The sequence below is a fragment of the Cryptotermes secundus genome, unplaced genomic scaffold, assembly GCF_002891405.2.
Source record: "Cryptotermes secundus unplaced genomic scaffold, Csec_1.0 scaffold470, whole genome shotgun sequence".
NCBI lineage: Eukaryota > Metazoa > Arthropoda > Insecta > Blattodea > Kalotermitidae > Cryptotermes > Cryptotermes secundus.
The window spans coordinates 479,868-488,642 of NW_019739954.1; positions in this window are offsets into that span (position 1 = coordinate 479,868).

Here is an 8,775-nt window from a genome sequence, read left to right on the forward strand (position 1 = left end):
CACACCTATCATTGCGAACGGTGCCACACAAATTTATTTTCCTGTCTAAAAGATCAAATAATGCAGATCTGAAATAACTGTCCATGTAAATTTTGTGTCCCAAGACTTCTACTCTTCGAATTTGCTGGAGAACAATGCCATGTGACGATGTAATTTCTTCTGTCGCCAAGTTGCCTTTGTTTCCCTAAATAAACTGTCATGTCATATGTATACCCAAGAAAATCACAAAGCTTGTAAATTTTTATACCAGATCTTTTGCGTTTCTTTGGAATATACTGACAAAAAATCACTCTTCCTTTGAAGAACACTACGACTTCAGCAACAGCAAGACATTCTGATGGATTGTAAAGTTCACAAAATTTGTTCAGATAATCAAAAATCGTTCTAATTTTCCATAGCCTATCGTACTCTGGGTCATCTTGATTTGGAGAAGCTTCATTATTTTCAAAATGCAGGAATCTCGAAACGTGTAAGAAACAATCTCATACCATGGTGTTATGGTAGAATGGTGTGTAGTATTGCTCAATTCCTGACCAATAATCTTTGAGGGTGTCCAGTCGATCATGGTCCATTTGAATTATTATTACCAAAAATGTATACATTTCTTCAACTGTAATGTCAGGCAGTTGAACAGAAGGGCCTGGAGCATCTTGGCATGCCATAAATTGGTGGAAATATATATTGGTTTCTTGTTAACAAGATTTGGAATATTTGCTGGAAAAACAGAATGAAAATGGAAAAAGGGGGACTGTGGATTTATATTGGGAGCAGCTGATCTGTTCGATTCTACTTGGAGGACCAGTGAAGTCTAGTACCTTCGGCGAATTCTCGGGTCTTCTATCACGAAATCTAATTTCCATTTTCTCTGCCTCATTTTCTGATGATGATGACATATTTTCTCGAGGTTCAATGAACTCACTGATATCTTCCTAATTCTTCATCAGATTCCTCTTCCATCAATATTTCCTCCAGTTCTTCTGCATCAAGAAGTTTCGAATATTGGGCACATTTCTGAGGTTTCATCTTGGGGGAAGGGGGTTTCCAGCTAAATCAAATAAATTAATTTGATTGACAAAGAGAGACTCTCACCTGCTAGTAATACCCGCAAAATAGTGATGCAAAGTAATTATAATACTAGTCGAAAGGAGTGCCAGTCCGACACTGAAACCGAAAGTTGCAGTGGCGAAGATGCCTTTTACTCACAAAGTAATACTGGCTCAGTGGGTTTATACCTCTTCCAAGACACAAAATAAAAACGATGTACAAAGATATATATATATATATGACAGTCTGACACTAACTTTTTAACTGATAAAGAAATATTAGACAATCCGACACTGACTTCCTAATTGATAATTCGCCACTGAAAACCAATCCTTGAATGCGCCACACTTCCTTGAAGGCTCTGGAAGCACTCATATGCAAGTACCGATGAATATTTCCTCATCAGTTCTCGAAACAAAGCTGGGCTATATTTGGCTGACCAGGTCATAAACAGTCATATCTAAATGTAAATAGTATCAAAACCAGTACCCTGATTCAGAGCTAACAAATGAACCTCTGACATAAACTTGCATGGGTTTGTTTTGGTTTCAAACCCAAGATCAAACTGTCAGCACTCCCAAAGAGTACGGGTATCCTTGGTCATATATACAGGATGTCCCAGGAGGAATGTGCCAAACTTCGGGAGGGTGTTCCTTATGTTAAAGTATGCCGATATAACCCAAAACACCTATGTCCAAAGTTGAACGGTTACGGAGATAATGGCCCAAGAAAAGTGTGGTCTTCTGGCAGGTCCAAGCACTGTACCTCGCTGTACCTCTCAGCTGAGAGCCCTTATCTATGTTTGTCCTTGAGTGCGATGATACTCCCTAGCCGTGCTTATGTAGTTGGCTCATACCAGAACGCGCAGTCAGCACGTTACGTCATCGCTCGCCAGTCATGTGTTATGTATACTGCTTGGAAACCTAAGGACAATTATGACATGGCGAGCGAGTATTTTGTACTTCACTTTTATGGCTTTCCGTCACTCACAAGTTAGTTTGATGTTACGTACATTATTAACATTACAGAATCCACATATTCCTGCCAGTTTTAATATGTATTTTGTAATCAACAAGTGTGTAACCCCGGTCAAAGTTTGACACTTCTCTGGCCATTATCTCCGTAACCGTTCAACTTTGGACATAGGTGTTTTGGGTTATATCGGCATACTTTAACATAAGGAACACCCTCCCGAAGTTTGGCACATTCCTCCTGGGACACCCTGTATATATATATACATAACATTCCGCCAACTTGGGTTGCTGCTTGCTGCATATATATCCTCTTGCTGAGTGCAGTTCTCGTTTAACCTTTAAAGGCCGAATGATATATATATATACACTGTGACAATCTGAAACATAACTTCAGAGACCAATACCAGAAACATATAACTGGCCTCATCACCCCTTATAGACAGCCAGTACACCCCCTGAAATTTGTATTTTGGAAACATCTTCGTACTTTGTAAGCCACATTCTAAAATAGCATAAAACAAAAAATACCTAAAGAGACAGACTGATTAGAAGTTACAAATGAAAAACTAATTCCCTAAAAAACCCCCATTTTTGTTCAAGAATCTTCAAACTTACCAAACTTCAATACCGTATTTAAGCATCCTGTTGAATTACTAATTTACCTCTCATACACAATACAATTCTGTCAACAATGCAAACAGCCATCTTCAGGTGTCTCAGCTATGCCAAAACTGTTCCATTGTAAAGTATGTCCACTTACATCACCTGTAATTCCAATGTCATGACTGAAAATACTGGATCTTACAATCAATAACCCAGTTAGCACTAGTTAAAATTCCATAAGCCGCAATTTACTTTTAAATTTAAAATTTGTTAAAATTTTGTAAATTTATATTTTACACCTGTGCCAGTGGCACTGTCCACTTGTCTAAACGATAAATTTCATTATCCCTCTCTTTGGATTTTTTATACTGTACTGGCCTGGGTGTTCACACTTTATTTTCTGTGCATAAGCCCACTGTTTTGGGTATCATTTTCCCCCTAGCCCGTGTATTGTGTTGTCTTCCCTTGCATGTGGATGTTATGCATAACATACAGGCTAGGGGGAAAAACAATAACCGCAACAACACACTTGAGCAAAAGAAGAGGGTTCATACTTCAATTCACAGAAAAATTTGAAACCTTCTAAGATTTGGAAGAAACTTGTTCATGTGTCAGTTTAACGCAGTACCAATACTGCTTATTTTATATACAGTCAACTCTCGATTATCCGGGATAATGGTGGGCATAGAAATCATGATTAATCGAAAACCTGGTTAAGACAAATGTTATTAAAAGCAGTAGTGTAATACTGTACCTTCATAATACTATAAGCCTACCTGTATTTAAATTTACTCAACCTCATTTTTATGTCATCTCAAGGCCTATTTAATACTTTTTTTTTTACTTTATACTGAAGTGTGAATTAGTTATTTCAATCACAGTGTTCAACATCCGACACCTTTTACGAATATTCACACTTAACACTTAAAAAAAAATTAATATTGTCGTTTGCTTTTTCGCGGCATTTTCCTTTTTACGGATATCTGTACGAAGCCTACGTAATATTAGCTTGTCACTTAATAAGCTGTTCTCTTCACTCTCGAGATAGTCTAGTAAGGATTCCAAATGATTAAGAGCAGCACCATGTGATATTTTCTTACTAGCAGCACTGTCCACCTCTTCCTCATTCTCACTTTCTTCCCGATCTTCTGGCTGCACCCCCACTGAACTTACGGTTTCGTCACTGCTTAACATTTCGAAGCCCACCTCACACGAGTTTCTATTGAATACTTAACACAACACGCTTCCTTTTACACCCTGACATTTTGCTAACGCACTTGAATATCGATACAAAGAGACCAACTGGGGCAGTGTATCTGTCCTAGAAATTTTCCACAAATCCTTGGATTCTTTCACCCCTACCCTAGAACATTGTATTACCATAACGGGACCAAAAAATGCAGAACTCGGTTCACACTAGTGCAAAAATAGTGTTACAACTCACCGTGTGATACAAAAGTGAATGAATATTAAACAACATATAAGCCTCAAAAAAGCCCTGGTTAAGCTGCAAACCGGTTTATCCGCCCCCGGATAATCGAGAGTTGACTGTACCTGCAGATCCCATCATCTACGACTCCATAATGCAGGAAAGTTGTCCTTGCGCTTGCTTAAGCACCACACCAAGTCTATGGGCAGTAGTCACCTTCATGCACCAGCCATGTCAATGTATACATTCCAGAGTGTTACAGCTCCCAGAGCACATCTAGACCTCATCATACTGATTATAAACAACAAGCCGTTATTTTCCATACACATGACTAAGGCCATTTATTAAAAAACACAACCACCTTCAAATAAGAGTACTTACTCTTCTGCAGCTGCTTTACTCCAGACTCTGTCATAAGGTCTGATGCAGCCACCTGCGCCCTAACTAGAACACAAGCTGAGCAACAGAAAAACTCAGCTTTTCAAACATTCAGAGAGCCTCTGCCTTTTCAACATCAGCAATTATGATTAGGAATCTCACAAATCACAATAACACCACTTCTAAAACTTCTATTTAAAAAAGGTACAATGACTTATTTGTGCAAAAAGCCACATCCCAGGAACACACTTCAATTTACCTCTTGTACAAGTGTGATCTTGCTATCAGGCCTTTCCTCACCAATTTACAGGAGAAATGTTCAATACATATATTTCTAATAATCCAGTCCTCTACTGCCTTCAGTATGCAGATTTACACTTGAAATACAACAAATAAAGCACCACTGATGAAGTGATACTGGGACTTGGCTGCTTGATCAATGCTTGTCAAATGGCATCAGTCACTTCCGCAGCACATTAAAAATGACATTGCAGATCTCCAGCCCACTGTATATGGTGCCAATATTTCTCCTTCCATTTTGCAGACCAAGAGCTGTCTTATCTGTAGGTATGCTACTACAAAATCCTGTAGAAAAGAAAAACAAAAATAAAACTTCCTTTTCCCATCCCAATAGCTGTAAACCTGGTAACAGAAATAAAATTCAGTCGACTGAAATAGGTACATAAAATTCACTAGTTCTCTAGAAGTGCAACAAAACACTAAACCCTTGCCAAAGTTTTGAGCTGAATTCAAATTTCCAGTCTCCTGCTACCTGACAGTGGTCACGACTTCCCTGTATAGCAGTAGTTAAGCTAAAGCAACTTCTTCCAGCACCCTGTAGCTTCAGTCAGATCTGCAGGAAAAAGGAAACCAATATCTCCAGCCTCCCCTTCCCCACAACTATGAATCCAAATTTCCACTGCTTATTATACTGGAAAGAGCATAAAAAAGGCAGATGGCCAAAAGCCCAGAGGAACAAACTTCAGAACACCATTAAGGACATACATCTAGAGCAGCCAATGTTTCATGCATTATTCATACACACAACAAATGACTAAAAATCACAATGTGAGAAAGAAATCTGGCTGATCAAGTTTAAATCCATATTCTATTATTCAAAACCAGTTCTAGAGCAGAGAGTATAGGAACTGATTACAATTCTTAGTGATGAACACTACCAAGTATTCCTGTATTCCAACTTTCTTACTCAACTAGACCAACACACAACAGTGCCATCACAGAATGGACTGCATGAAGATCCTGTATTTCAACTCATATACACTATGGAGGAATCAGGTTCTGCTCATCCTCATTCAGCACTCAGCTTCTGATCCAAGCGCAGGAAACATGGCACTGCGTCAACAAAGGGCAAACAGGGAACGAAGCAGCACACCAATCTTCATGCACCGCAGCATATCTACGCAGAAAACAACTTTCCTTCCCCCCTCACCACATGACATATGGAAAAAATTAGTACCTTCAAACTTCAATGAAAATACTGAAACAAAAGCAGCCAACATTAGTTACAGGATGTCCAAAAAGTGAGCCCAGAGTTTTAGAAGCCTTTATTTTCTCAGCCACAGTATTTTTGGAGTTAATTTATAAACAATGCTTAACACTTTGCAGACCAGTGATTTAAATATTTAAATCACCCTAGGGGCCGGAATTTTTAAACATACTACCCTAACTTGTGCACTGTTCACTTTAAAAATTAATACAGTCAACTCTCGATTATCCGGGCTAATGGTGGGGATGGAAGTCACGGTTAATCGANGGCATTGCCTAGAAGTATTCTTCCCCTTGGAATGTTAACTCTTCACAATTTTCATGAGGATGTTTTACTGCATATCACTCAAAGAGTTGCCCTGGGGGGGTCCACATGAGGCCTTCGTGGGGTGGGAGTTGATGGGCCCCGTCGTGCTAAGTCTTTGTGTGACCCTGGTTCTGCTGCCACCATTTGGTCTGTAGCCCAGGCCTTTGCCACATTCATCAGAAATGCTTTGTATTTCAATTTTGAATAAAGGTTTAGATTTTTTTTTTCAGATTCTTTGCTGTCCCCGCAATGTTACTACGCACAATGTTATTACCCGCATTATCATCGGAGCTACTGTCACTTTTACTGTCTGTGGCCACAATTCTTCGTTGTCCCCCGTCACTGTCACTGTCTGAATGACAATCAATTACTACGCGTCTCACTTCCTTTATAGTCAGTTAAGTAAACAGCGAGGTCAAGTTACTGACTGCTAACTAAACATTCCAGTCTTATCACGCATCTGCAGGCGGTTGCGTGCAATATAGGTGGCGCCAGAGCGATGTATAGTGTGTTGCAACTTATCGTGTTCTAAAAACCTGTTAACACGCGAACGGTCCACCATGTTTAAAAGGGGAAAACCTTTTAAAGAGTAGGCAGTCCGCAAAGTGTTAACAATAAACGGAACTGTAACATTTCATTAACGGCCGAATAATATATATAATATAATTCCTAAGTTTTCAGTAACTCTAGTTCCATTTCAATATTAACCTTTAACGGCCGAATGTTTTATATATATATATATATACATACATACATACACACACACATCAAGCAGCAACCCATCTTGGCTGAATGTTTTATACATATATATGACCCACGACACCTAGCTCTTTGGGAGTGCTAACAGTTCAGTCTTGGTTCTGAAACCAAAACAAACACATGCAAGTTCATTTGTTAGCTCTGAACAATGAAATCGTTTATCAGGGTACTGGTTTCGATACTATTTACGTTCATATATGACTGTTTATGACCTGGTCAGCCAAATATAACCCAGCTTTGTTCTGAGAACCGAAGAGGAAATATTCCTCGGCGCTTATACATCTTTCAAGGAAGTGTGACATATTCAAGGATTGATTTTCAATGGTGAATTATCAGTTAGGAAGTCAGTGTTCGATTGTGTAAAATTTCTTTATCACTTAAAATGTTAGTGTCAGACTGTCATATATTTCTTTGTATATTATTTTTATTTTGTGTCTCAGAAGAGGTATAAACCCACTGAGCCAGTATTACTTTGTGAGTAAAAGGCACCTTCGTCACTGTGACTTTCAGTATCAATGTCGGACCGGCACTCTTTTCGACTACTATTACAGTTATTTTTTATTGCTAGTGGGGTGGGACTAAGTCCCTTGTACTGAGGCCACTTCTGGCCTATTGTACAATACTATTACAGTTACTCTGCATCACTATTTTGTGAGTCTTTGTCAATCAACATAATTTATTAGATTTTGCTGAAAACCTCCCTCCCCAAGATGGAACCTCAAAAACGTGCCCAATATTCCAAACTTTCCGATGCAGAAGAACTGGAGGAAATATTGATGGAAGAGGAATCTGATGAAGAGTTAGAAGATATCAATGAGTTCATTGAACATCGAGAAAATATGTCGTGGTCATCATCATCATCAGACAATGAGCCAGAGGAAACGGAAATTAGGTTTCATGATAGAAGACCCGGGGATTCGCCAAAGGTACTAGACTTCACTGGTCCTCCGAATGGAATCAACAGATCAGCTGCTCCCAATATAAATCCACAGTCCTCTCCTATTTCCATTTTCATTCTGTTTTTCCAGCAAATATTCCAAATCTTGTTACAAGAAACCAATATATATTTCCACCAATTTATGGCATGCCAAGATGCTCCAGGCCCTTCTGTTCAACTGCCTGACGTTACAATTGAAGAGATTCCGTACAAATGCACTATTCAGGTTCATGGGGCTGAACACCTGTATCCACCAGGAAGGCAACATCTGCATGAAGAGAAAAAAGAAACTATTCTGCCCACATCCCACCTGCCCCACAACCAGCAAATCTTGTTCAAGGCAAGTACTGCAAATACCAGCTTCATTCTATTAACAAACAAGGAGAAAATTAATTAAAACAAACAGTAATGAACTTTACACAGATCCATTCAGAATAAGCATGGCATTGAACACTAAATTAAAATTTTACTACACGACACATAAACTCCAATTGAAAATGTACATGTTATATACACATATGCACACAGAGAGGACTTATAAATTAACATAGGCAAATACAGAAGACAGCAGCTTCCTTGATTTTCATTTAATGTATTGCCTGACCATATTGGTCGAAAACATGTAGTGATGGACATTTGAACTTTTAATAAATTTTATACAATAGTGTTGCATGTGAGACTATAAAGTACTGACATTGAAATACAACTAAGGAAACTGATCAATTCATAGATGTGTGACTGAGTACCAGGAACTGACTTGAGATAACAATGTCCAACAACTAAAACTTTGTATGCCGAAATACTCGATCTTAAAACTCATGCTTTTACCCTTGCCTGA